The 25,854-nt window shown below is 36.5% G+C and overlaps 1 protein-coding gene across 1 annotated transcript in view; it reads right to left on the reverse strand.

Moving 5' to 3' along the window:
- The window catches only part of LOC135709545 (bromodomain-containing protein 4A-like), a 54,426-nt gene that overhangs the window by 22,526 nt on the left and 6,046 nt on the right, over window positions 1-25,854 (reverse strand). The gene's annotated exons all lie outside the window — the stretch shown is intronic.

A 25,854-nucleotide genomic window follows, 5' to 3' on the forward strand; every position in this document is an offset into this window, starting at 1 on the left:
GAGCGAGAGTTTTGTTTTGACTGCTGGTGAATCAGAAACAGATCAATAACCGATTCAGTATCATTAGTAATGAATCGTGTGTTGGTTGGATGGTTGGTATGGATCGATTGCAGTTTATTTCAAGAGACGGTTGCTACCATGCACGCACACGCGGTCAATGTCAGTGGGACGTGCACACCGAACGTGAGTGTTGGCAGAGAGTGGAGGATGATGGATGGATAAAAAAAAGCGAAAAGTGTGCAATGAGAGGTTGGGAGATGTAAAGCATTTGAGTGCAAGTGTGATGTAATGCAGTTGAAATTAATGCGAGTGTTGAATGAACCTAAACTGGAACGTTTTGTGGGGTAATGCTGCATTTTAGTCGTCAATTATAAATTGTTGAATCTAGAATAGACTCGATAAAATGATATTTAGCAGTTTGATAACTTATCATCAAGATAAGGATTGTGGACTATAGTAAACTCTCACTTCAATGAGTAAAGTCTTACAAATCCTGACGTTCAGAGTACTTCATGAAGTACTTCAATATTCTCCTTGCGATAATGGGTAATGACGTCGAAGCCTCTCAGCTCCTCAAATATTAATGACATTTACTCATATTTGCTAAAAGTTGACTCATTGTGGCCTACGTTTTTGTGAATTTGTCCGCTTTTGCGACATTAAGTGAACGGTACTCAAATGTTAGGCATTTTCATTTGCCGTGAAGATTTTTTTTTCTGACAGTACGCTATTTCTAAACAATCGAAATTTGAGTAGGATCTACTCATATCTGTCAAAAGTAGGGCTACCCTAAATTGAGCAAACAAAGTTGGAACTGACAAGATGACAAATGAACAATTGGGATTCTGGACGATGTTTTCCATTCGTCATATTCTCAATCCCAACTTTGTTTACTAAATTTGGGTAAACTACTTTTGATGGAAATTAGTAGATCCTACGCAAATTTGGGCTGTTTAGAAATAGCGTGTGTACCGTGTCGATCCGTCCAAGGCAACTACATATAGGTGTTCTAATGTGTCAAATTCATGATTCAGCCTTGTTGGATTTTTTTTATGGGACAGCGACCGAGTTTGTTTACAATTTGCACTAAAACAGCACTCCCCCCCCCCCCCGCGACCTCACGCTTATATAGTGACAAAGCTGGATCCGTCGTTTCACGCAAAGATTAACATTTTGCCAACGGGATTTTTCAGTGGTGTGAAAGGATAAGCAACGATCTGCTGTTTCATGAAATCCGACATTTGCTTATGACTTATGGCTTCCTATAGGAGTGAACAGATTCATAGTCGTCGTCAACGCGAATGGTTTCACCAAAACAAAGTTATCAAATAAAGTTCGTAGGCCATAATTAACAGGGTGGCAAGTCAACACTGGCGTGCACAGGTTGGGACAATGTGGGACAATTGCCCCTCCTTTTATAAATAAGATTTTTCCATATTTACAAAATTATGATATAAAATATCTTGATTTCTTGATAACTTGATTTGAAGGTAAAATAACTTCATTTCATAATATAAGGGCACTGAAAACCTTTTATTGCGTCAATGCCTTTGAGATGGTGCCTGAAAATTGCACCACAAAGGTGCATGAAGGGACAAATTTCAATAAAATTGTTTGGTCAAAAAATTGCACCACAGTGCATACAAAAAAATTCAAGTGTAAATTTTTGTTTCAAGGGTGTTCATGGAGGGTTAAAAGAAGAGGGTAAATTTAAGTTTGAAAAAATTCACCTACGTGGTGGTAAATCGAAGAAATCAAGGTGGTACATGGAGGGACTAATCAAAATGAATAATCGGAATCACGCTAAAAATTTGGAGGCGCAAATTTAACTGAAAACTTCTGGTGGAAAACTTGCTCTGGTCTGGTAAATGAAGGCACAAGTTTTATTTAAAATTAAGCTTTATTGAAAATTACTGGAGGAAAATTTGCACCGTTCTGGTGAACGGATGGGCAAGCTTTTCGGATAATTTTTGGTCCTTAATTTGCATCCTTCTGCTGAATATAATTTCTGGTGTAAAATTTGCACCATTCTGATGATTTGAGGGAAGTTGCTTTTCTGCACATTTATGATGAAATTTCTGAAAATATGGGCAAGCTTTATTTGGTGCAAAACCTGCAACATTCTAATGATAGGAGAAGCAAGTTATTGAAAATGTCTGGTGGAAACTTGAAAAGGAAATCTGCACCAATCATTGGAGAAGTAATTTTTATTGAGCATTAACAGTAGAAAATTCGCACCGTTCTGGTCAATTGAAATTTTCTAGGGGCAAGTATATATTGACAATTTCTGGTGTAAGATTTGCAAGTTAAGGTTCGTCAACAAAAATCAACATCAGCACCGACGGTACCTAGGCCTACTAATAAGATCCATCTGACCGATTGGTGACCATATAGGGTTTGAAAATTAATATCCATGAAGATCAATGAAGATCAGATGTTTGTTTATTGATACACTAGACATTGGATAGCTGAGAAAATAATGTTTGATTTTCACCTAGCGAACGGAATTCACTAATTTAAATGCATTTAAAAATCATCAGTGTTCATTCAGTTAATCTTGGCATTTTAAAATTGCATCATTTTGGCAGAAATTACACTTTAACTGAAAAATTGTCTCAGTTAGCAGACAAGTTAAAAACGTGCCAGTTAAAAGTCGATCACGTAGCGAACGTCTAGTGTCAAAAGTTTCATTTTAGTTCCAATGCGATTTTACTCTAGTCTGTTTCTGAGACATGGTGACATGGTAGTGGTGAAAATATTGTAGTTAAATTCCGTTTTGGTTTACAGATTATAGTAACCCTTGAAAAGAATGCAACAGTTAACATAGCCATGCTCTTGCGATCTGAGATTGAAGCTTGTATCAATGAAAAAAAAATGTTTACTTGCTTGCCATCACACACATGAAGCTGGGGATGAAGGTGCAAATGAATCGAAGGTTCCCTGTTAAAGAACTTATTTTGATTTCGGCTCGATTTCCAATATCTTGTATGTACTATATGATATGAATTTCTTGTACGTACTGTCATGGAAAACATTTAAAAAACAGATATTCAAATGGGTTTCTAATCGGTAACTACATCAGATAAATTCGATGAAATTTCTTCTAGCTCATCTTCCTCGTTGCTCAGTCTTGCTATGGTTGCTCAGTAGACTGATGCAAAATTTGAATTTTTTGCTTCACAGTGCTCAGACGGTTTTAAATTTTTTTGATTAGCCTTCCCAAATTTGAACTTATTTATTAAAAAAAAAACCACTTTTCGATCAAATGTAAGGAACAAAAGTTATAAATTATTCAAGTCACTGATGTCTTATGATTATGCTCAATCAACTCTTCAACAGGCAACATTGGTCTTTCTGGCGTGTAGAATAGGGCACAAAAACCATGGCTACTATGCCACACTGCAGAATACAGTGTTGCCCACAAAACAGCTGCTTGATCATGCTATAAGATTATCCATCTCTTAAACAATTAATAACTATTTAATTTGACGTTTGGCTGAAACACGAAATTCTACAAAGTTGTAGCTGAGAACTATAACTTTTATAACTTTATAAATTTTTAACAGTGCGATATGGAAAGATGTTAGATGACAATGAGCAACAAGTTTGGTTTTCCCATAGTAATTTCCATATAAACTTCAAATGGTTTGTGTCAAGTCAGTTTCGGCCAATGAGAACGACACAAAATTGAGAAAGAGTTACTCATATTTGAGTTCATGTTACTCAAATTCGCGAAAACATAGGTCACCCATAGAATGAGTGAATTTTCCGACGCTTTTCCGAGGAAAACTGCTCGCATATGAGGAAAACTGAATGTGGTTTTAGTCTGTCCACTAGTGCATTTCTATCCTGTGTACAATTTTCTTAAATTTTCCCCATATTCAAGAAGTTTTCCCCGGGAAAGTGTTGCAAAATTTTTTCACACTATGAATGACCTACGTTTAAGCGATTTTGAGTAAGCTGAACTCTAATGTGGGTAGCATTTTTTGTACATGTGCGATTAGTTTGAAAAGATTTTTTTTTCTAAATCATTAAAAATAAACTCACGACGACCCACACCGCCACGCCACCGCCGCCGAAAGCAAATGGCGTGACGCCGCCACGCTGCCGCCGCCGGCAGAAAATAACATATCACGCCACCGCCGAAAATATTTTGATCGGCGCACAGGTCTATTTGAAAACAACGGAGGCGATAATAAACATCCAGCCAGGAATGAAGAAAAACAAATGTTGATTACGATACTCAGAGGTTGCCTTGATCAAGAGAATGTTGTTATGTCAAAATTCAGATTCATGCAAGTAGTGGGTCTATTTGTTAAGGTTATCTTCATTTTCTGCTAAGTTGAGTGTAGAAGAAATGATTTTTATCAGCACTGGTTACTTCCAATCAAAATGACATCTGAGACAAAATGGATGAAAAAATAATTCCTTTTCAGGAAAAAATATACACGGTTAAAAAAAACCATGTAATTTTGGGTATCTTGAAAACATACATAGATGCCAAGTTTCAAATAACAGACTTAAAATGCCCATTTTATACGATAGATGAGGAAATGAAAGTATAGAGTTGATAGTTCCGTTAGAGTACGGTAGTGTGAAAATTTTATAAAGAGAGTAGAAAGCGAGCAAGGAAAACATTGATGAAGGTACGAATCGGATTGATCATCTCTCCTTACCAAACTCCCCAGTTGGAGAGGCGAACAGAGATGATCACCGATGTTCTCAAGTACCGACGATGTGTTTGAAACAGTTATATCGATTGTACCGCACTCAAGTCGTTATCTGAAGGGAGGCATCTAGTCAAAGTTCTTACAATGTATATTACTTTGACTATATGTTTAGTATTACTTCTGCGTGAAGTCAACGATTTTACATAGTTGAAGATGCTAATTTCAAATAACAGACTAAAGTGGTAATTTTTATACGATAGATGAGGAGATTCAAGTATAGAATTGATAGTTCCGTTTAGAGTACAGCAGTGTGAAAATTGCATATAGAGAGTAAAAAGCGAGGTAGGACAACTCTAGGAAAGTACAAATCGGTTTTGTCATCTCTCTTTACCAAACTCTCTATATGCAATTTTCACACTGCCGTACTCTAAACGGAACTATCAGTTCTATACTTTCATCTCCTCATCTATCGTATAAAAACTACCACTTTAGTCTGTTATTTGAAATTAGCATCTTCAACTATGAATTTATATTAAATTTCCTAAATTTCGACAATGCTCCAGTTCCCCCACATGTACTGGATTTCATAATGTTTTCCTTAAAAATTTATACTTTTCACAATGACCATAGTGAAGTCAAAGAAACGCAAACTAGCGAACGGCAAAAATGTCACGACATTTCTGAACTACATTCCTGGCTACTTATTGCATTTATTTGCTGTTTATTGCATGGATTTTAAGGATAAGAATGAATTCAAACCACTCATAAGAATGGATGTTAAACTTATGGGTAAATAAGGGAATTGATCATTTACTGTCAAACGGAAGCTCGTAACTACAATTAAATACCAATAAAATGTTTGAAGAATAATGGGCTGCGACATTTATCCTATTCTCTATCTCGACCGTCCGTGAGCTGGCTGTTTCGTTTTGCTATGCACGATCGTTTCGAAAAAAAAACACATTTTCCACGACTTCCCCAGAGTATCTGCAAAGACTCTGAAGTATTAAAAAGTCTAATGAAGTTAAACAAGAATCCTTAAGCTTGAGTAATTCTCCGAATTTCTAGAAAATTTTAAACAATGTTTGATAAAGTCGTACAAAGTTCTCTGAACTTCTACAACATTTTCTGAAAAAAATGGATTAGCCTACTTTACATAAAAATTGGTGAATTTTACCCATTAATTGGTACTATCCAGTTACAGTGTATGGAATGTGTTCACCGCCTAAACAAAAATCCTGGGTACGAGACTGCCTCAGATCGAGTCCAGTGGAAAAGGATTTCCTTTGCGGATAGCATTAACAGAGTGTATCAACCAGAGCAGAAAAAGAGAAACTTTTTGGCTTAATTGAATCCATTGCACACTGCGGTCCAGAATACAGATTTAGCTGGAAGGATAGGTTTTAAGCTTGAAATTGAAACTTTAGACTAAAGGCTCTTCTACAAAGTTGTTCCTTATAGTTAGGCCCTCATTTAAATGACAATGCATTCTTGGGTGGTTCCTATTATCATTGAAATCTAAAATCCTACTTTTTTGTTTGAAGAAATAAAGGTATACAGCTGACCTAATTATAAGCCAATTTGCAAAAAAAAACATTCTTGTATCTCTTAAATTGACCTATTTAGAGCTTTTTTTTAATTGAGTTAGGGTGCTTCTAAAAAACAGTTATTCTGCTCTAGTTTATTTCAAATTTCTCAGCAAAGATGTCTTCAAATAACTTTTAAATCTTGTATACCTTAATTTCTTCAAACAAAAAGGTTAGATTTTTTATATCAATGATAATAAGAACCACCCTAGAATTTATTTTCATAAAAATGAGGGCCTAGCTATAAGAAACAACTTTGTAGAAGAGACTTTTACTCTAAAGTTTCAATTTAAGGCTCAAAAAATATCCTTGCAGCTAAATCTGCATTCTGGACCACTGTGCACTGGGCCAGGAATGCAATCTAGCGGAGCAAAATTAATAACTCCGAAATGAAGCATTTCCGTGACTTGGTGTCATGAGCAATGTTTCTCATCATAATAAGGACCATCCATTGACATAAGCAAATAGTTCAAAACTCTTCCGCAAAGATGGCGCCACAATCTAACTTCTTTCTCTGACGTTTTGGAGACTTGATGTCTTCGGCAAAGTTGTTTATATTGACAAAATAAGTAACTCTTTTCAAAACATGAAATTTTCACGTAGCTCCACAGCCTACTGTTTTCGAGTTATAGAAATTACAGGGAAAAAAATGTGAAAATATGTGTTTTAATTTTAAATATATTGTTTAAATGCATATGACTCGAAAACAGTAGGCTATGGAGCTTTGACGTCTTTAGAAGAGTTGTTTATTTTATCAATATAAACAACTTTGCCTAAGTCGTCAAGTCTTCAAAACGCCGTTTCAATGCCTTAAAAAAAAGATATAGAAAAACAAACATCTTCCACTAAATGAAAAATCTCAAGAACACCAAAATATGCTTTTCTCAAATTTTGATATTTTGTTTATCAATTATTGCTTATTTTTTTCTGAAAATGTCATTTTTTACGCTTTAGAAGAGATTAACAATTGTTGCTGTTTTTTTTTTTCAACAATATCTTTAAAGTTTAAAGCTTAAACCAGTAGGGTAAATGTTGGCTTCGGCACCCATTGACTGTTTTCGGCAACCAGAATTTAAACGTTAATTTCACTATGTTTTCCCATCAACGCACTTCCCTGAATGTGTCCAAACGATTGTTTAGCCTTTCAGCTTCAATCTGATTATATTTGAACGATCGAGCAATCCAGTAATGCTACATTTTTCTTCAAATAAAGCATACGCACTACAAAATGAGGTTGATTTCGAGTTGCCGATAATAGAACAGCTGGTTAACACGCATTTCTAATGGGAAGGTTGCCGAAGAAAAAGAGACTGCCGACAATAGTCACACTCACCTGAGAAGTTTGGAGCGTTGTAAAAACGCTTTCAAAACGTTTTGAAAAATTCTGTCGATTGGAATGGATAGAGAAGCAAGCAGCAGATGAATGTAAACAAACAGATACATCATATATGTACGTGACGCTGAGAAAATGCTAGTAGAAGTGCAGACGCTGCTTAGATTGACGAGAATACGTAAATTCCCCTATGTTTCTTTACAAAAGTTATTTATTTGGTGCATTTGCATAAGATAAAAGAATAATATTATATGCTTTGGCTATATGTTTTTAGTATTACTTCTACGTGAAGTCAATGATTTACATAGTTGAAGATGCTAATTTCAAATAACAGACTGTAGTGGTAATTTTTATACGATAGATGGAGTAGATGAAAGCATAGAGTTGATAGTTCCGTTAGAGTACGGCAGTGTGAAGATTGTATATAGATATTAGAAAAGCGAGCTAGGACAACTTTTAAGGAAGGTACAAATCGGTTTTTTCATCTCTCTTTACCAAACTCCCCCTTTGGAGAGGGATGGTGAGGGGTGTCCCCCCCCCCCCCGCCACCACTCCATCTATCGTATAAAAATTACCACTACAGTCTGTTATTTGAAATTAGCATCTGCAACTATGTAAATATTATATAGTTGTAAGCCAAAACCGAAACAGAAAGAAAACCCCATGTTTCGTTTCGGAGTTATTAATTTTGCTTCACTAGATTGCATTCCTGACCCAGTGTGCATTGATGCGATGAGTCAAATAATGCATGCTTCATATTTGGTTTTGATCACAGCTTAGAAATCATAGCTGGACTAGCTGGTTAGGTACGCACCTTTGGATCCCAAGGTCCGTGGTTCGAACTTCTGGTGTAACCTTTTTTATTTGTATTTTGCTACTTTTCTACTTTATTCGCCACCGGGAGAAAAATCAAAAGCTTCTCATTTAATGAGCTCATTGAGGAAAATAGCGTTTATTGAAGCGCACCACTCTATCCTCGTATCGTTTTGTGTTTGCCTCAATCTGATTGTGTTTTCATAAAGCTGTGCAATCGTTATCCTCAATGTGATAAGCTGAAATGTTTGCTCTTTGCGCTCAACGTGAGGAAATAACAAGTCTGTTATAAAGTATCAATTACTATCTGCTACCTATTGTTTTCGCCTAAAAATCCCTTAATCGGATCGATACTGTTTTCTGCTTTTCTGACTAAGAAATTTAGCAACAATACAAGGGAAATATCGGACCCGGGGAAAATGAAGTCTTAAAATGTTTATTTTACGCAAAGCGATGCTCTGGATTATAATGCACTATCATGCGAAAAAAAAACAGCACTCATGGACTTCATTTACCCCACTGACGATAAAAGGTAAATAAGTGCTTAAGCGGTCATTCCCCTACATATTCACAAAATAAAAAAAAAATATTTTTGATTAAATGTTTTCTCTTGAAATTCTTTCGTCAAGTTGCACCTGGCACCGACTGCTTATGAAAATCGATTAAATTCATTAAGTGAAGAATATTTTCAGAGATGGCATTATTTTCCTGGTAGGCAAATTCGTCGAAACTCAGTAGAGAAAAAAGAGAGAAAATCTTTTATTTCCAATAATTACAAGCAGTAATCGAAAATTCACGAGGTCACGTTCATAGAAATAATAAATAGCGTCCTTTTTTGAAGCATTAGCTTAAAAATTACTTATTACTTTACTGTTCAATCAATACAACAGGTAGCGGCACAAGTGGTGTAGTGGTAAACGTGACTGCCTCTCACCCCCAAAGGGTCTGGGTTCAATCCCAGTCGGCACCGTTGGAAGGGATGTAAAGCCATTGGTCTCCGGTCCAAGAGTTGATGGGTTGATAGGTATCCCGACCAGAAGGAAGTATCAGAAATAATACACACTGTGTTACTGAGATATAAAATTATTCGTAACATGGTCTGTTATAAAACATGTACCGTTTGTAGTTAAAATAACAAAAAATATAACAAGAAATCTTCTACGTACTATCAAGAATATAAAAACTATTGTTAGGGTTGCATCATATTTTTAACACACCTTGTTACAAAATAACCCATTAGGGTAAAAACTAAAAAGGGTATGAACTGGACTTTTTAACACGGTTTTTGGGGAACATATTTTTGAGAGTTTTCTATTTTTAGATTGTTGTTAAAATATTTAAAAAATCATCTGCTTCACCCTCCCCCCAAGCCCCCAACCCACCTAACACAGAACCTCTCACTCTCTTTCCTTTTAGCCTGCTTCACAAACACAAAAAGCGTCTATATAGCTGCCACAGGGATTCGAACCCAGACGTTTAACAATCTTGGCTAGTGGAAAATCTGGTGCCTTTACCATCTAGTCTATATCTACTGTTGACGAAGGAGTAGATGCAAGCTAACGTTTTGTGTATGCCAGGCAGAGCCTTCTTAGCTCGCTGGCGCTGGCAACTAAGTTAAAAATAAATCGTGTGTTCCCAACACCTCTCACTCTCTGCACTCTTTCTGCACTGACGTAAACGGCTAAATATATTTGAAACAAAGTTTGTTATAATTCTCAAATATTGCCGTTTACATTGCACTCGCTAAAAAGAAATTTAATTTTTTCTGATTATAAAGTAGCATAAGCATTAAACTTAGCTCTATGAAAGTAATTAATTTAAGTATATGCAACAAAACAAAAATAAGATGAAAGCGATTCATTGATTGCATATGCACTATTTGAATTCTAATACAGTGTTAGTTGCACATTTTGTTTGGTTATGCGTTGAGATTTGTCGGGGGGGCACCATTGCAAATTAAAGATATATTCGAGATTAGTTTTGATTGCTAATGTTCGACGGTTAGTGTTGCAATTTTCCATTGATCATTGTAATTTGTATGTATCATCAAATACATATTGTTTTTCACAAATTACAAAATCGTTATTTGAAAAGGTGCACGCCAAAATTCAAAGAACGCAACTGAACTGATAATTTATGTTTTTGGATTCCGTTATGAACGAATATATCATTGGTTCACACTATTATTGCGCAGCCTTTTGATCAGAAGCGTCTTGCAGTGACAATTTCAATTTTATAATGCTAGTTGTGCATTCTTAATCACCACCGTTATATTTTCAGATATTACGGAATCAATATATAGTAGCCTAGTCGCTTCGACTTGCGAAATGAGGCCCCTGGATTTCCATCGAGTTAGGGAGAATCAAGTTAAGGAGAGATCGAGTAAAGGAGAGTTGAATGTAATAATTTATTTAATTGTTAGCATCCCAATCAGAAGAGAATGCTGTAAAAAATAGGAGAAAAAGCACTAACTTTGGCCCATGGATCTAATAAAAATCTCCCGTTCTTAAAAGTTTCGTAGAACAATGCATCATCTAGACAATAAAATTACTATGTTTGATTTTTTGTTTATCATTATCAAAAAATGCTTACCGTCGACATTTATTTATGGGCCCAATATTAACCCTAATAACCCAATTCTATGTGAAAAACTTTTCCGTAGCCCTACAATAAAATAAATTCTACAACCGTTTAACAAAAATTAAAATAAAACAAACCGTTTAATTTTTTGTGCTACTAATGCTAACAAACTTAGTTAAAATGTTGTTTTAATTTTTATTATAACAAATTATGTAACAATTTTATGTCAAATACCATGATGATTTTTTATTCCTCATTTCACCACAGAGCTCTTAAAACAAGATCATATATTTTATATCATTATATATTATATCAACGGTTATTATGTATAACAGAAGTTGATATAATCATGATATAATTTTGTTATAACGTTCCGGTCGGGTAGGGTCCAGGTGTGAGAACTGCCTCCCTGACGTCGGTAGCACTGGTACTCAGTACGGAAAACAATATCGACGGAAATCAAATCAAGTGAAACAAGTATATATATAAATAAACAGGTCATTCCGATGCACTTTACTTTATAACACATCACAAAAAGAATAAGGTACTTTTTTCTCATACAATTCTCTCTTTGGCACAAGCTCAATCTCTCGACATACCATGTATTTTGATGACACACGATTTGTGGCTTTCCTCTCAAAGACTTCAGAATAGAGTGCCTGGCACTGAAAAATTGTATGGTAACCTTATGTATGCACTTAAATTAACATCCGAAGATCCTTCTTTTTTGCATATTCGGCCCAAAAATTACTTATTACCCTAATAAAAAAGTATTCTTCCCGAACAAAAAGCCAAATGATAGCACTTTAGTTTGACTGTTACCCTGAACACGCTTGAAAGCAATAAAAACAGCGAAAAACCCTGTTGGGGCGGGTCTTAGAAAGTATTTTTTTTTTGTTCCAAGTATGCAAAAAAGAAGGAACCTCGGAAGTGAATCTAAATAAATGCTGGCATACCTCTAGGTAACAGACATGTTTTGCAGTGTCATGTTCTCTATTTTGTAGTCTGTCAAAAGGGCTTCTAGAATTGTTGACTGCACTGTCCTCTCAACTAAAGGAAAGCAGTTTATGCGTAATTTCCGACAGATGCCGCCACAAACAACAGCAGTTAAATCTGATAACCAATAAACGTAGAAACCATTTCCATCGGCTCGTTATCCCCTATTACACAGAATACTGCGTACAGCTCCCAAAGTGTCACTACCGTCAACGTCATCTTCGTCGTCGTTTTCTTTGTCTGCATAGGCCAATGATCCTCGCCGACCGATTACGAAATCGACAGCACGGCCGGCAGACTGTTTGTTTGCAGCAAAACGGCAGTCGGCAACCTGTCCAAATCAGGAAGCATGACAAACTCCAATTAAGTCATCCATCTCTTCCTTCACTGCATCTCTCTTTCTGAAAGAGAAGCAACCGGCGGCGCTCGCATACCTGGGTAAGGTGGGATAATACGCGCCACGTAAAAATATGACAGTTTTGGTGAACTGCTTAGTTACCATTTTTAATGCTGTTCATATCAATTCTAGATCAAAGATTGTATCTGCTTTGATCGATTCTCTTTGTCATCTTTCTCTATTGATAATCAAAGCTTTACACATAGTTTGATAAAGGAGGTTCTTATCTAGCGTCCAAATCCTTCATCACAACTGGGAATGTTTTTGCAGCTATGAGAAAGTCGATGACGGGAATTGATTAAATCATATAGGACCTTTTGAAATGTTCATCTAGTATTGGTCTTGGAAAATAACGATAAAAAAAAACCCGTGGCGCGTAGTACACCCAGCTCCCCCTACCTCATAATTGGTCGATTAGTTCTTCGCAGTAAATCCACTGCTGCTGTCGTCCGGTATAAACAAACAACCTACCGGCTGACCAGGTTCCAACGACGCGATAGACATCATCATCATCGGCATCATAGACACCACACTGTGACTACCGCCGTTTTAAATCGAGGGAAACAAAACTGTTTGGGCGAGTTACCTTTCACTTAATGGCCATCCAGAGAGCCGTCTGGTGAATCGGTTTGGTGCTAGTGGCACGTAAATGGACCGAGCTGGATGTCAACTACCTTTTAATTGGCCTCTTCTAAGCGTCATTGCCATTCCAGAGAGGTGGCTTGGGCGCGTGCATGGAATTCCAAAACGGTCATTCGTTGGGTTGAATGACGACGATGAAGGGCTGTTGGCTTAGATTAGGGACAATCAGGTGCGATTTTTATGGACGAATTTTAGTAGCCCATTATGATGTGTTAGTATTTTAATGGAAAATGTCTTTAGTATGGTTTTTATGTCCAATCATTAGCTTAAACGTTTAAGTTTGGTAATTACTTGTCTATGTTTGAGCATGTACTTCTTCTTATTATTTGGCTTTATTACGTCTCTACTCGGACTTTAAGCCAGCTCTCAGTGCTCTTTGAACATTTTCCAACCCAGTCGCCTCCAGCATGGTCTTGCTTTATAGCTGTGCCTTTACTTAGCTTAGTCGGTAGCCTTGTATGAGCATGTAATATTTCCAATCGAAACATTTGGTAAAAGATTAATTTAATATTTGAGAAAGCACCACCTTTTGACCCATTTTCTTCGAATTAAAGCACCCAATTCCATGACTAGCTCTAACAACTATTACAGCACCACCTCGGTCTACAACATAATTCACGACCCACCTCGTGTTTAGCTAAACAAACACCGCCGGTTATCGCGATTCTCCTCTCCTCGCTACTCCGCAAGCCAACTAAGGCGAACAACACCTGCCTGAAGTTCGTCCAAAAGGCGCCACATCGAACCACCCGTAAGCCCATTGTAATCAAAATAGAAGCACTCCAAACCGGCTCAAGCCAAATAGCCGGCCAATAATAAAAATCTTTTCGGCAAATCATCATCCCAGAGTGTGCCGCACTGTGCAAGCTTGAAACCGCGTGCCGCTTTTTACAGGTTTCATAAAACTATCAACAAATACCGGCCGCAACATCTATGCATGATGCTGCCGCCGTTGTTCGCTGCTATTGCACGTTCACATATGTAGGACTACAAACGAGCAACTTTTTTTTTTTTTTGGTTTTCATGGTACGTTTGCTGGTTTACACTTTCAATAGCTTCATAGCCATACGATCCAAATTATTAATGATGTGTCTTTATACGGTAGACCTACCATGGCACACGATCGTTATGCTTATCGTTTGTTTTAATTCAATTGTTCGTTTTTTTGGGGCGTTTTTTGCGTTTCTAGGAATCAATTTTCATTATTTACTATAAGCTGTTAAACATATTTATGTTGAAATTGTTATGAATTTTAATTGGCACCCTAACGAATTTTTGTGGTTGACGCTCATGGCCTCACATAGATCTCGCTGTAAAATTATTGTAATGTGATAAAAGAATTTGTTTCTGTAAGTGTAACTTAATATGATTTATAGTGAATATATGGGCAGTAGAGTGATGCAAAATTTGAAATTTTCGCTCCACAATACTTAAACGATTCCAAATCGGATCCTGACTAACCTCTCAAAATTTGAACCCATTTGGTGAGAAACTGAGATGGCACAAACCATTTGAAGTTTGTATGGGAATTACTATGGTAAAACTAAGATTTTTGTTCATGTCTATCTAATAATTTACCATATCGGTCTACTTCAAAAGCATTCAACTGTACTTGTATGAAATTTTCCCAGCTAAAACTTTGTTCAAGACCACTTTTTGATTAAATGCAAGGATCGAAAGTTATCAATGGTTCAATGCGCTGATGTCTTATGATCATGCTCAATCAACTGCTCAGCAGGCAACATTGGTGTTTCTGGGGCGTTGAATAGGAATAGGAAATCATGGCTACTATGTCACACTGCAAAATACAGTGTTGCCTACAGAGCAGCTGCTTGATCATGTCATAAGTTTACCAATCTCTTAAATAATTAATAACTTTTTCCTGTCTCGTTTTACATAGAAACGATCTTCAGCAAAGTTGTAACTAAGAAAATTTTCTATAAGAATGGCTTCCGAACTGTTTCGCAGCTCAATATGGAAAAAGATTTCCCATAGTAATTTACGTGTAAACTTCAAATGGTTTGTGCGAAGTCTGTCCCTAATCAAATGAGTTGAAACCATTTAAGCACTGTGGAGCGAAAAAGTCAAATTTTGCATCAGTCTAATGGGCAGCCCTAAGTATGCACCTTTAGAATTGACAAAACGATCCATAAAAGATTCAAAAACGTTCCATTAAAAACATCCAAATGATCCATAAAACATCGGAGAAAATCCATAAAAAAGTTTGAATGATCCATAAAAAAATACCAATATTATCAATTGTAAAAATGCACCGCTAAATTTCTTAAGGATGAGCATTGAAATTGTACGAATTACCCATTGCAATTGATCCATAAATCATTCAGCAATGAACCTTAAACTAAAGATAGTGATCCATAAAAAATCAAGTTTGCGCACTTAAAAATATAGGCATGATCCATAAATTAGACGTAGGGGAAATGACGGCTTCGGCATGACAGACTATTTTCGGCAACCCAAATTGAAACACTATTTTCACTGGATTTTCTTACGAAAACACTTCGCTGAATGCATGCAAACGATTCTTTATGCATTCAGCTTCAATTTGACTATATTTTTACCACTGAGAAAAAGCAATTTAGCAAGGTTTTCTTGAAATGAAACACACGCACTACAAATTGTAGCTGATTTCGAGTTGCCGATAATAGAACAGCAGATTTACATGCAGTTCAAATGGAACGGATGCCGAAGAAAAACTGGTTGCCGACAATACTCGCTCTCACTAGAGAAGATTGGAGCTTTGTAAAAGCGTTTCAAAACAGTTTTTGACAATTCTTTCGACTGAAATTGTTAGAGCAGCTGGCAGCAATAGATTGTAAACAAACCAATACTGCATATGTGTGCGTTCCTTAGAGAAAAAGGCTATAGAAATAAGGTCGCTGCTTAGGTTGCCGAGAATACGTAAATTCCCCTATATGATTTATGTTTAGGACATTATTTTTTAAATTATGATCCATAAACCTTGAAAAATTGCCCCACTGCTTATCTACTTAGATTTACTGTCCTGTCCGTGTATTTTAGGTAGAGTTGCGAAGCGACGGGCAAGCGTCTAGACTTAGCTTCCAAAAGAAGATTCTATAATAATATTCTTAAGAAGCTTCCTATGGAAGCTTCATTTAGAAACTTCTTTAAGAAGCTTATTCTAGACGCTCGCCCATCGTTACGCTCTTCTGACAAAAAACACGGGCAGAACAGTAAACTTGAGTAGCTACGCAGTTATGTAGCAATTTTCCAAGGTTCATGAATCAAATTAAAAAAAGGGTCCAAAACATGAAAAACATATGTTAGGAACTTTTTTCATCCTTTCTCCTGCCGCAACTGGTCTAGGGATTCCTCCAGGCTGACCTCATTGGTACTTCCTTTTCCAGATTCTGATCCGGCATCACTCCTTGCACTATTCTTTCTGCTAGGTGGCTTCTTTGGGACAGACTTGTTGGTTCTTTTTGGCACCTTCTGCATATTTGTGCACTTCGAGCACGTCTACGGAACCTCATTTAGAGCTGTTGTCTAACCAGCACAACTATAATGGGTCCAGAAATCGCAGACATCACACTGGACCATATCATCTACGTGGTCATGGCATTCACAAAGCGTACAGTTTCGATCGCTGTTCTATTCTTCACTCAACGGTGGTGTTGATCCCTTGGACATTTTGAGGTTATATCCGATGTTCAGATTAATGAAAGCAACTTTCTCAGAGCAGTCTCGTTTTGGACAGTTTGAATCTGAAATAGGCTTTATTACAAGCATTAAGATTGGTTTAGATTTTATATTAGTTTAATAAAACCTATTTCACCTTCAAGCTGTCCAAAACGAGACTGCTTTGAGGAAGTTGCTTTCATTAATCCGAACATGGCTATATTTTTAAGTTGGAAAAAACTTGATTTTCTATGTATCACTTTCTTTAGTTTACGGTTTACTGCTGAATGTGTTATGGATCAATTGCAATATGTTTATGGGTAATTTGCACAATTTCAATGTTCATTCTTTAAAAATTTAGCGGTACATTTTTACAATTGTGTTGCTAAATTTTACATAAAATATGGATCATATTGATATTTTTTATGGATCATCAACACTTTTTTAAAGATTTTCTTCGATGTTTTATGGATCATTTTGATGTTTTTTATGGAACGTTTTTGAATGTTTTACTGATCATTTATTGGTTTTATATTCAAAAGTATGTTTGCCGAATATATATATATATAGTGCCATAAAGAAATTTCGTCTAGCTCGAACGTTTGTAGGGATAAGAGGTGGAAGATGGAACTACGTAGACAACGTCTTACGGGAAGGTACTTGGGGTAAATCGAAAATCTAGAATTGCGACCGTCACGAAAAGGTGTAAGGTTTTAAACGCTTATAACTTTATCATTTATAGATGAAATTAAAATCCAAATACACCAATCGATAGGAAATAACTCTCACAATCTGCTAAAATAAATGGTTTTCGAATTTTTTCATCCAAAATCATTGAAAAATATACAAATAAAAAGTGATAACTTTATCACCGTTTCAATGAAATAAGCGTTCTCCCCAAACCAAGTCCTCATAATTGAGTACCATTTGGTTGCGCATCGTTTTGCTTGAACCTGTAAAACTATATAAGAGCTCTGATGTCATTCCTCCGCTCATTAAAGCTCCGGACAGCAGCAAGCAGAAGCAGGAGAAAATCAGGAAAAGGTTAATTTTTTCCCTGGGGTGGAGAGGATATAGATTTGTGGAGATCGGACAATTGATCCTTTTCAGGACCACACATATTTAACAGAAAGAGTTATTGAGACTATTTTCGGTCCCGTTCAAATAATATGAAACGTGACAAATGTCGTTTTTATATAATAAACCCCCCCATCCTTCTATAACGACAGCCTGAAAATAATTGACGTTAATTTTTTCACCCGCCAAAAGAGCCTAAAATTCAATTTGAGAGAAAAATTGGATGCCATGATTTGTTCCTCTCACAGCTACAAAATAGTGTAATACATGTCTGGTACCTCTTTACACGAAATTAGATTAACATCTGAAGTCCACCATTTTTTACATATTTTGTACAAATGATACTTTCAGTCTCGTCTCTCTCATAAAAAAAAAACGGTGGGAAATTCTGTGAGGGACGTATTTCGTCTAGCGGAGGGACGTAGATTAGAAAGTATTTTTTTTTTGCAGATTATTTAAAAAAGAAGAGACTTCGGATGTATTTTTTCTGCATAATATGTAAAAAAGGAGGGACTTCGGATGTTGTCTGCAAATTACAGATGCATTACTGAAATAACTGTCAAAATCTTATGAATTTACACGCAAGTGTTCGTGAGATTCTGCTTGGCGAACTGAATTTTGATGATTTTGGACCGTCCCTATTTTGAAGATTCAGAGATGAGAGGGACGGTAAAAATTCATTTACATCTTTAAGTAGAGCTTTACATTGTTGTTTGTTACAAAATTCATGCACCAAGTGGATTAGCGCATTTCTGGGTGATGCTGTGTTTAGTTCGGTCAAACAAAAAATTAAACCTCTGAAAGTGGGTTGGAACGTCTTTGTGTAAATGCAAGAATGGCAAAAAGTTATGAGATGTATTTCTGAATACTTGTAGTTCTAGTGCCTTATTATGTGCATAAGAGGCGGATACATTCGGACGTTAAGCTCTGGGTACTGCGGACTCACTCAATGTGCTTGTCACTTGGGAGCCAGTCAGAACTGTCAAACGGGAGCCAAACATTCAGAAGCATCAAACTCAGTTACTGTTCTTACCTCTCATAAAAATGATTCATACTTTTTCATAACATACTATTAATTGTAAGCTCAAAGACAAAAACCAACAGGCTCAATGATGAAAGCTTAAAAACCAGCATAGTTTTTATGACTCAGCTGTGTTTTCAATTACAGTAAAACATACTTTGGCGAAACATGTATGAAAACAAACTTTGATAGAGTCATGGAGGCTCGAGCACTCCTGGCTCAGAGCTTTTGGCGGGAATCAACTGAGAAAAAACAAAACAAATTTAATTGGCTTGCAAAATGAAATCGATTTACTCCGCACTACTCAGGTTAAGCAATCCAATGAACATTTAGAATTATGATCCTGCTTGGATGGACGAGTTTTTGATTGCTTGAAGTAGCAAATTATGATTAAATATTGAACTTAGGGTCACATGGACCAAACTTTATAATTTTGCGAAAGCACAACTCTGAATATCAAATTTTCGATTACGCTGATGGAAAGAAAGTGACGGGGGCAATCCCAAGTAACCAACAGGCCTGCTTAGTAATAATCCGACTTATAATGCGCCAAAGTATTAGTCGTATGTTAGCTTTATATAACAAAATCAATCCAAATTAGCGTAACCTAGTAACACTTTGGGTTTTATGAGGGTAGACCATTATTAAGACTTGTAGAGTGCTTTAAAACCTCAATAAAACTTACAATGTTAGTTGGGCTGGGATATGCAATACGTGTTTGTGAACGATTTTCCACCGGAGGTATCCCACTGTGATCAAGCGTTTGGTTAAACGTATTATCCGTAACAACTGTTCAACGGAGATGGGATGGGCATTGAAGTGTGCACGGGGAATATATTTTATAACGGGAGATTAAAGACAAGTGTTTCATATGCGGAGAAATATTCCTAACGGAAAGTCCAGAAACAGTCAAAAAATAACTAATAAGGGTGAGAAAATTGAGGAAATAAGAAGATCATGAACTTGTTGAACACATTCTGGCGATCAAGCTAATGAAGAAAATGCATGTTATTGGGATCAAGCCGATCGTTTTATGATAACTTTATCTTTAGTTTCTTGTAGACTGAAAGATAGTAAGCTGATTGATATAATAAATGGTTTCAGTTTCATTCACACATCATAATCAATCAAAGTAACGCCACGGTTACTGCTTTAATTTATTACTTGGCTCTTAAAATGTCTGATTTTGCATACCCTGGTTTTTTTTCTGAAAAAAATACAAAAAAAATGAGGGAATATTAAAGAATTTAGCTTTCTTAGTTCGCCCTGTCCTCAATGATTTTTAATATTTAATAATGTTATATTTAAACAAAATTAATAATTTTAAATGACGTTATGAGTCTCCGTGAAGCATAAAATGCTCAAAAATTCGGAGTGCACATCGATCAAGATTTCTATTGACCTGTAAAATATCGCCAGGATAATCTGGAGAATGATAAATACTTTGGTATCACATCTTTGCATTGCACAAGATGTTATAAAATGAACTTTCAGATCGTAACTCCAGGAAGATTTGAAGTACTTTTTATACTGCGTTTCTCCTGCTCAGATCTTGCTTTTTTTTCCGACATAACAAAACAAGATTTGGGATCATTTTGCAGTGAAACTTTTTGATTTTATACGAAGTCATGATTGCATTAGAATTTGGAGATCTAGATCATCAACATATAAGTGCAAATATCATCTCATATTTTTTCTTCAAAGTAGACGTATCTTAGAGCAATTCTGCTGAAAAAATTATGTTTATTTCTAAACGGTTATTTGTGGATGCCTTTTTTGTTCAAGGCAGGAGAGATGTTTGAGTGGGGTTTATTATTAAATAACCGGGAAAAACAGAGAATTCAAAAATTGGATTTGAATTGGCACTCTGCTTACAGTTTATCTAAACTGAACATTCTTCGAGACCGGGAAATTTTTCATGTTCGAGTCATAGTAATTTTACGATTCAGGGGATCGTGAAAAATGTCAATGTGTAACATTTTCTGCTATGGATCTTCAAAATATATCAGTTTCAGAACAGCCAGACCTAACCCATCCTGGATTCATTACTAGGAATTTTTTGTTTCCGAACAACGTTGCTCAAATATCATAAGAACACTCTGCTGTTATTAACATATATCACACTGAAATCTTTAACGAAGCTTGAGAATAACATCAAAGAATATCCAATCTCCTTGTTTCTGGCTTTTAGCTTCGAGAAACTCAATGAGCAAGTCTATTTAACCCTGAACCTGAAAAAAATCTACCAAAAATACCAAAATCTATAACATTTCATACCGAAAGTCGGCAAAGTTCCCGCTACGATCAAGCGTTTGATTAAACGTGTTATCCATAACAAATGTTCAACGGAGATGGGATGAGCATTGAAGTGTGCACGGGGATTATATTTTATAACGGAAGATTACAGACAAGTGTTTCATATGCGGAAATATCCCTAACGGAAAGTCCAGACACAGCCAGAAAAATAACTAATAAGGGTGAGGAAATTGACATGTCAAGAAGCGAACATGGAGTAAATTGAGGAAATAAGTTAAATCTACTGAATTTTAAATCTATATCAAGAAAAATGCACGAGAAGATCACTAAACATCTCAACGTAGTCTACGTCAACCATGTTTCTTGAACACAACCCCACAATTTTTTTTAATAGGAGAAACGCTCTTATATTGGCCATGTTTTGGCGATAATAAACGATTCTTACAATATTGAGGCCTTGAGTTGTGTTAAGATTGCCAATTTAAACCAAAGTTGCAAAGACTCATTTCAGCTAAAATAATGTTTTTCGGAATAATAAAACCAAAAGATGGTATGATGGCGTGTTTTACTTGTAACTTACAAGAAGAGGTTACAAAGTATGCGTTGGAAACATAAAACCTGTAAATTTTGCTTTCTATGAGTCACAATCAGCGATTTGCTGATCGCTGAGTGAGTGAGTGAGTGAGTGAGTGAGTGAGTTTGTGAAAAATCGCTGATTGTGGCTCTCATGAAGTGAAATAAGCAGGTTTAATATGTCAAACACATTCTTTGCAACCTCTTCTTGTATCCTACCAATTCAAAATTTGATCATGGCATCTAATTATTTCATAATTTAGAAAAAAAAAAAACATTGTTTTAGCTGAAATGAGTCTTTGCAACCTTGATTTAAACCATATTCATCGGGATATACATACAAATTGCCCACAAAACGCACTAAGATTGTAATTCAATCGTTTTTCTGAGGTATTACTAAAATAGGAACCTATGACCATTAGTGGTGGACTTACTCTACATACTGCTTTTAAACATCAATACTATCCTCATGCCAATAGGGTTTTGGTCCTGTGGATCTCATTCAACGGTTTACTTACATCCTAGTTTTTTTTTTACTTCGGTAGGATTAGTTATGATGATTCAGGAACAACCGGACAGTAACAATACTCTGTGTTCACCAGGCTGTCGATAGAAGCAGAACACCCTCGATGTGTGTCACGCGATCGGTTGTTTATTTGGCAGCAATTATTGTGTGGTCCTCCTCATTGTTCTTCATCAGCAGTTATTTCAGTCGGAAAGCAACCATTTCGTGATGAATGAGTGAGTGCTGACAACGTTTTACGTCCATTGCTGCAATGGAAGCGCTCGGACCCCCGTTGGAGAATCTGCCATACAATGAAACTACTGGTGGAGGAGGCTTATTGGATAGCGGAAGATAGCATGTTTAATGTGTTGTACCTTTTGACTATAGTTTTAAGATGTGTTGTATAGTGAACAAGAATCCTTGGCTCTGTAAAGTTAATTCGGTTGAGCCTTATCAAATAAATTAATAAACAAAAAAGTTACAATGATACTCAGTGTTGGAAAAGTTCGCGATATTTCACGAAGTTCTCCAAGGAAAAAGTTCGCGAGTCATAGTGATTTTTTGCGAACTTTTCCATCACTGATGATACTCCATCTCTTTCAGGGAACGTATAAGGAGTAAGGGAAACTATTCCAGTCGTATTACATCTGCTTCGGCTCCGCTGCCATTTCCCGCAGATCACATTCAGTTGTACATCTACTAAATTTTATGGACAAACCAAATGCAGACCTTTCTCAAAATTAACATAAATTTTGAGCGTTCACCGTAGATTTTATTAAAATAAACAGTATCCCTGTTGACAACAGACCGTTTTCGGCAGCCTTAAAACAAAGTCTGTTAAAATGTCTGCATAACTTCAGTGAGCTGATTTGAAACATTCAAAAAGCCTCAGAAGGCTATACGGACAGGTCCAGGGGCCTCCAAACCGAATATGGTGAATTATCAAGAATAATCTAAACTACTTTGGAGGTGGACCTAAATGATTTTAGAAACGAGTTATATCGAGAGGACTTCAAAAGCAGGCACATCTCAACACGCAAACCAAAAATCTATTACAATGAATGTTAGTTCCATTTCCTATCATCCTCTGTTCATGAACATCGCAGCGAATGTTAGAAGTTGACCTTGCAGGCGATGTAATGGTTTTTTGCCTTTTTTTTCGTGTTCTGTCTGCGCTTTCACCTACACAAGCAAGCATTTGCCTTGATTTTTATGTATAACATGGTAGAACGACGCACACCCTTGCCTCGAATCTCTCCAGCAGAAAAAGCATACGAAGTCGAGTGTGAGAGGAAACGAGCGCTTCTTCTTTGCTTTTAGGCTATCCTTATTCAGAAGCATGGAGAGAGCAGTGGAGAAAGCATAGGTCTGATAATCGCAACGTTCGTTATTCGAATCCAGTCGGCAACTTTTTTCCTATTTTTTTTTCGACATAATTAATTTACCTCACTAATACACTCTACATTTTTCGGTCTCCAATTTTCTTGCATTGGACCGCAGCTAGGTATATCGCATCCTCGGTTCATGCGGTCTCCACTAACATCCTCTGATGATGAATCCCACATAATTGTAAGCGAAACTTACATCCACCGGTTGGGTGAAGAAACAATCTAAATGCTTGAAAGATTTATTCTTATTTTATTTTTGTTTTGTCATGGCATATGGGCGTATTATGGTTTTATGTGGTGGTTATAAAATAAGGCCTTTAAGAATTCTTTAAAACTATTTCATAACTACCAAATTAAAACTCAGCCTTTATAAATTTAACTATGGCTTTAAGGTAGTTCTGTATCCCTCTTTCAAACTGAAGAATAAAACTTGCAACTAAGCTTTATGACATTCTTTTTCATGACCATTATGAAACTTAAAGCACTAATAATACTTCATTATAACCTCGATACAGCTATCATTGTTATCATCAGCCTAATTCTATGATGATGTTGGCACTCATGTAGACGCACATAATCAAATCGATTTAGATTTGACAAATTAAAACCTTTTCAGTGTTTCTGAGTATAAGGAGGAAGAGACGATCACTAATGTGGAACTGCTGGGGGATCTACAGTGGTGGGCTCTCGCATACAACATAAGGTACAGTGCAGTGAAAAAGCTCCTAAAAATGTGAAATAAGCGGCTTTCCGTTACGCTTCCGCAAGATCCATGAACCCTTCTTAAAACTACTCACTGATTCCGGTTGGAGATGGCCAGTATTGGCATCACGGCTTTAAACCATGCATTGAATTTTTTTTTAGCGGGATAGTAGAGCCAATAAGCATTTCCATAAAGATAAATATGGAAGGTCTCCCTATCTGTCCGCCAGACTGGTAGCGGCAAAGGAAGTCAATATTTTTCTTTTGTTTTGATTCTATTCGTAATATAATCAGCAAGCAATCTAAGCAACCAACATAGAACTTGACGCTCTCAAAATAGACTAGGAAATGCGAAGATATAACCGCTAGTTTTATGATATGCTTTAAAATTCCAGTATGTGTCCTATTGAGACATTTCAGAGGAGCGACAAGTAAAAACATGTCGCCGTAGGAGAAAATTTTACATAATAAGGACTGTTCTTTAAAGAAAGTGGACACCTGCTTATCAATGGTTTAGGGTTAAAACATAACGAAAAGTTGTGAATTTTCGCTCAATGTGTAAAAACATTGTTTATTTTGGCAACACTCTTGAAAAAAGTGCGAAATTCCGAACGATGGGTCGGATCAGCTTAACAACTCGCAAAAATGGTTTTCTGTAAAGCAGTCGTTACGAGAATTGGCAAAAAGCGTGGAGTGCAGTAAATCTACAGTGTTCAAGATTGTTAAAAAGATTTACCGAAATCTGGGTGCAAAAAGGGGCCATTGGACCAGAAAAAGGAGCTGGCAGCAGTACGCCTTTTGAAATCGCATAAACCGTGTTCCGTTCGTGATATTACCAAAAAATTGGACATTAGCGTCGGAACTATGCAGAATATCCAAAAAATGTAACAATATCAGAACTAACAAGAAGCAAAAAGCGCCCAAAAGGACGGATTTACAGAAAGCTTCTTCGAAAATACGGTCACGAAACTTGTTTGACTTTCTCCTTCAAAAGCCGTACCGGTGCATTTTGATGGACGACGAGACGTACGTCAAATTGGATACCAGTACACTTCCCGGGCCGCAATTTTTCAACGCTGAGCAGAGGACAGATGTGCCTGATGATGTGCTATACATTCAAACCGAAAAATTCAGATAAAAAGGTTTTGGTATGGCACACCATTTGCTCCTGTGGATTGAAGAGTTCTTCGTATTTCATAAAGGGCACAATCAACGGTGAAAATTACAGAAAAGAATGAATAAAAAAAAAATGGCTTTTACCCATCTATCGAAAGCATACGGATCCTCCTTTGTTTTGGCTGGACTGGCATCTGCTCACTATGCTTCTGCTACGTTGGAGATGCTCAACGAAAACAACGGAAAAAGTCGGTTTTGTCTTCCCTGAACTGCATCCTACCGTAAGATACTGGGCAATAATTAAACGGCATCTTAAGAAAGAAGGAAGAGAAGCTCTGTTGACTGCTTCAAGAAAATTTGATCTGCAGCACAACGAAAGTTAAGAAGAAATTTGTGCAGAATCTAATGGACATTCAAACTCACGTAAAATCGGTCATATGTAGGGTAGAGCGCTACTTCGTCGTAATCGCCCATTTCCGTTCTATCGACCAGAAAAGATCAATAATATCAATGATTTCACCGTGCACAAATCAATAATATGT

Source organism: Ochlerotatus camptorhynchus, unplaced genomic scaffold (genome assembly GCF_037179485.1).
Source record: "Ochlerotatus camptorhynchus isolate MF236.1 unplaced genomic scaffold, CSIRO-AGI_Acam_v1.1 ptg000361l, whole genome shotgun sequence".
NCBI classification, from domain to species: domain Eukaryota; kingdom Metazoa; phylum Arthropoda; class Insecta; order Diptera; family Culicidae; genus Ochlerotatus; species Ochlerotatus camptorhynchus.